Source organism: Otolemur garnettii, unplaced genomic scaffold (genome assembly GCF_000181295.1).
Source record: "Otolemur garnettii isolate 467f Iridium unplaced genomic scaffold, OtoGar3 scaffold00159, whole genome shotgun sequence".
In the NCBI taxonomy this organism is placed as follows: domain Eukaryota; kingdom Metazoa; phylum Chordata; class Mammalia; order Primates; family Galagidae; genus Otolemur; species Otolemur garnettii.
Window position 1 is genome coordinate 3,691,180 of NW_003852554.1, and position 5,025 is coordinate 3,696,204.

Consider the following 5,025-nt stretch of genomic DNA (forward strand, 5'->3'; position numbering starts at 1 on the left):
ACACACACACACACACACACTCATACACATTCCATTTCCTCAACAAGTAGCCAAAATCTGCCCATGTTTTGTTTAGTTTGAGTGGCTAATGCCGGAACAAAGGTAATGAAATATATTAATTACATTAAAGATGTTTCAGAGAATGAGGATTGGCTTTCAGAAAGAGAAATCATATCTGCCTCTGTGCTGAGATGACAGCAACATACAGATAATTAACAGCTAATAACATTAGTGTTGTAATTAGAACTGCTTTGAACTCTTAACCCATCTGCCTCTGTGATTTCTAGGTCCTTACAGTGAAGAACAAGATGATCTTTTTCTTTCTTTTTTTCTTTCTTGATCTGGATGTTTGGGATATATTCTTTCTCAAATATTACTAACTGCTATCATTTACTCTCTACCCACTATGTGCCAGGTGCTCTATAGGTACTGAAGGTATGAAAAGAAGTATATTCAGGGCTCAGGCATTCCGGAATTAAATATATTTTACTTCTCTCAATGGTCTTATCTGGTAGGAATTATTATCCCTATTTTCATAGATGAGGAAGCTGAGGGTGACTTATTGAAAGTCACTCAGCTAGTAATCTAAGCACAGATTCAAAATTAATTCCATCTGACTCCTATTCTTTTCAGTATGCCATAGTGATATGCAAATGGCCATTATTTCCATTACTTTGGTAATTAACCTACCTTGGTTGACTCTGGGATTTAATTCATTGTTCTATTCAACAGTGGAGAGAAAAGAGAAAGGAAAAAAGGGTGATTGAACAAGTATTCTATCTGGCTATTCAAAAAATTATTATTAACATTAAAATAGCACTTGGATTCCCAACAAAAGATGAGCAAATAACCAGAACAGACATTTCTCAAATGAAGACATACAGATGGCAAAAAAAGTGTGAAAAAGTGGTCAACTTCACCAATCATCAGGGAAATATAAATCAAAAGCACAATGAGTTATCATCTTGCCCCATTTAAGACAGCTATTATCAAAAAGACACAAGACCACAATCACTGGCAAGGATGCAGCAAAAAGGGAACTCTATACACTGTTGGTGGGAATGTAAACTAGTACAGCCAGTCTGGAGAAAAGTATGGAAGTTTCTAAAAAAAAAAAAAAAGTTACAAATAGAACTACCATATCATCCAGAAATCCCCCTATTGGGCATTTATCCAAAGGAAAGAAACAAGTGGATCAAAAGAGACATCTGTACCCTCACACTGACTGCAGTACTATTCATGGCAGCAAAGATGTGGAATCAATCTAGGTGTTCCAACATAGATGAATGGGTAAGGAAAATGTGGTACGTGTACGCAATACATGTACACAGTGGAATACTATTCAACCATAAAAAGTGTAATCCTCTCATTCATGGCAACGTGGAAGGAACTGGAAGACATTATGTTAAGTGAAATAAAGCAGAAACAGAACAATAAATACCACATGTTCTCACTCATATGTGAAAACTAAAAGGAAGTTGATCTTACAGAAGTAAAAAGTAGAAGAGGATACTAGAGGCTTGGAAGGGTAGAGAGAGGAATGAAATAGATTTGTTAAAGGACACAAGATTACATCAAGATAGGAGGAAGCATCCTATGGCACTGTAGGATGACAGCAGTTAATAATAATCTGTAGTTTCAGATAGTCAGAGGAGGATATTAAATGTTCTCAACACAAAGAAATGATGTTTGAGTTGATGAATGTGCTAATATACATTATATGTATCAAAACAGCACTGTGTACTCCATAAATATGTACAACTATTATATATCGATTACAAAATAAAATTGTTTTGAAAAAGTAGCTAATGAGCAGAGATCAGTGATGGGTAAATTCAGCAAGAAATTCTTAAATGTCCACATTAGCAAGCATGTGGTTCAAGAGAAAAGCGAAAAGATTTTAGGTCCCAAGGAAGAGGCTGGCAGGAAACTGGGGATCAGTCTCCTGCTAAAACTAATAGGCAGCAATATTGCTAAAGGTATTTGTTGTTGAGATAATACCTTGACAGCACTTAGCCAGGGGACTCAAAAATACCCAAATCTAACCTCATCTCAGCCAACTCTCCCTGGCAGCTTCTTGAGGCACATATATCTACAAGAGAGAAGTTAGTTAACACTATTACCTAGGACTTTGGCTCCAAATCTCAGTGCAGAAGGCAACTGAGCTGAGCTGAACTAAAAGGAGGGTCCTTTTATCCCAAACTGGTAAGGCTCACATGGTCTAGAAACAACACATCTCCTAAATACTCCTGTTTTCCTGGTGTCCTAGCTTGAGCCTTGACTTCAAAGAGAACCTGCTCAAAAATGTCCCCATCCAAGTCAGAGGAAAGGAGCAAAGAAGTCCACACAAGGAAGGGTAGTACCTCCAGTACTGAGATCCACCTCACACAGTCTGTCCATCACCAGGCTCCAAGGAAGGGAAATGCATCAAGTCTGACCCATGAGCCGCAAACCCAAACCTTCCTCTTACCTGGAGTTGGAGCCCAAAGCCAAGCACAGAGAGCCATGGTAATACAGTGAAGAGTAAATGGGAACTTACACCCCATATCATCAAGTCTAGGCTCCCTTTACATGGGTTGAACCTTTTCCTGAGATCCTAGAATCTCTTTCCTCTTCTCTTGAACATTAACCGAGAGTCTAGACCCCCCTGATGCCTCATGCTTGCTTATCTGAACACCTGAGAACAATTTGATTTTCCCATTGCTGATCTCTGCTTGTGAATCGAAGGAGGTTTTTTTTGTTTTCTTTTGCTTTACTGACAGTTGATCTCCCAAGCCTACCTGTGTCTCTCGTAAACAATCTGACCCTATCTCTTCTTTACATATCTAGTTCCTTTTCTCCCTCAGCAGACTTTACTTTCTTTTAGGAACTTGTCTGATCCACTCCTTCCTCTCCCCTCCTCCCTCGGCCTCCAGTCAGGTGCCTCTTTGTGCTTTCACGGCCACCTTTGCTTCCATTTCCCACTCCATATTACTTTTGAGTTTACTTGAATGTTTCAGTCCCAGAAATGAAATCCTTAAAGGCCAGGAATATATCTGATGCATTTGGGCCAGGATCCGGCACAGAGCAGACTCAAGGGACTAGTTGATGAATAAATAAACTAAGAAATTGCTGAATTTGTCAGTGCAGTGCTATCTGTGGGGGTTGGGAATAGGAATGTCGGATCCCAATGCAGAGTCCTTACTGTGAACTTCTGTGCATTTTTGTGTCCCCAGAGGCATTCCCCATCTGTAAGGTCCCAGCCACACAGGAGGACCCACACTTACTGTTATCTATCTCAACTTCAGGTGGTGGCTTCCCATCACTTGCCTTGGCTTCCAGAAAGACTTCCCTGAGTTTGACTTTCTGCTAATCTCCCATGGTTACCCAGACCCTGTGTAAGACCTTGCTGAAAGGTTCCTTGTTTTTCATCTCAGACCCTCTTGATGCCGGCCTGTTGGGCTGTGAACAGTGACAGCCATTCCTGAATGCTGCTGTGTCAACACCTCTAGAAGAGGCACTAAAATCAGACCTCTGCCCATTCCATAAATGCCCCATCTGGCATGATGTACCCTTCCTGGGTAAGCCTCCCAAAAGGCTTCTGGAGAAGGCTGAACCTCAGCCAGAAACTAGAGTGGTCAAGACAGGGTAGAATCAAGAAAATATACCTAAGAACCAGGGATCCTAGAACAGAAATCAGAAAAGAGGAAGATTAAGGAAAATAAAAACTAGAGCCAATTTTCAAGAGCAAGGAATTACCAGTCCAAGTTGTACATTGAGTTTGAAATAAATCCAGAAAAGCAGAGTAAGTATCATATCTCTCAGACCCTAATGTCAGACAAAAACACTTGAATTTAAAGTCATTGAAAATAGGGAGCTACTGTAGATGCTTGAACAAAGCCTCCCAGGAACACGAAGAAGGCACCAAACTGGAATTCAGGAGGCCTGAATCTGAGGTCCTCGATTTATTTATTATTAGAGGCCTGTGTGTGCCAGTGTTGAGTGGTCTTAGATGTCCCCCCAGGCGCCAGCTCTCAGACTCCATGGCACACGTGGGTTTGAGCTAAAGAACTTGAGATTTTCTCCATCTAGAATTCCACCCCACCCCACCCCAATTCTCTGCCCCTATTCTGCTCAGGATCAGAGCTTGGAAAGATCACCTATTGTGTCCCATCTGTTGGGGACAAAGCCAGAGAGAGGAATGCTCCTGCCACATGTGTGCTCTTGTTTATTCTTGATGCTTTCCAGAGAACTGGGGCTGGGAGTAAGGAGGCGGGAGAGAGAGGCCTCCACACAACGTCAGCTACAAGGATTGTTGTCCCACTCCGTATGTAGGAACTGGCCTCGAGCACGGCAGACAGTCAGCATGTGGGGAAATGTGGGCCTTTTACTAGCCAGCATCTCCCAAAGGTCAAATTAAAGACTTGGAATTTTAAAAAGAAACAAATATAATTAACTAAGCAAGCAGCTCTGAAGGTGCTACCTCAGATGAGTGACCATGGGAAGGCCACATCTCTGCTCTTGGTGTTATCAGAATAGGCTGGGCTAGACTGTTGGTACAGATAAACGCCAACATTTCAGTAGCTCCTCATAGTAAAGTTCAGTTGTTTGTTTAACTTGAATAAATTTTGCCAAAGCTAAAAATTGTGAATAAAAGTAGCTTTCATTAACTGAGTCCTTACCATATGCCCAGAACTATACCATACACTTTGCATAAATTATTCCCTTTTTACACAGGAAGAAATTAATGAAGTCACATAACTAGCAAATGATGAAACTGAGATTGAAGCCCAAGGCTGTCTGCACCAAGGCCCATGCTCTTTCCTTACTCCACACTGCCTCTAGAATGAGACCCTGGAGTGGACCCCCTCCCTTGACCGCATCAGTCTAGCACGACACCCAGGGAAGAAGATGAGAAAAGAAATCATCTGCCAAATGGCCAAGGGGATGTCTTTTCCAGAAATTATCTGCATTGCCCTTTCAACTTGCCAACTGTCAATAGTGGAGGCTACTCAGTGCACAACCTTCTACTGTGAACTTGTCTAC

General features: G+C 41.5%; 1 protein-coding gene across 2 annotated transcripts in view; it reads left to right on the forward strand.

Moving 5' to 3' along the window:
* Window positions 1-5,025, forward strand: part of AGBL4 (ATP/GTP binding protein like 4) — a 1,282,996-nt gene that overhangs the window by 988,223 nt on the left and 289,748 nt on the right. The gene's annotated exons all lie outside the window — the stretch shown is intronic.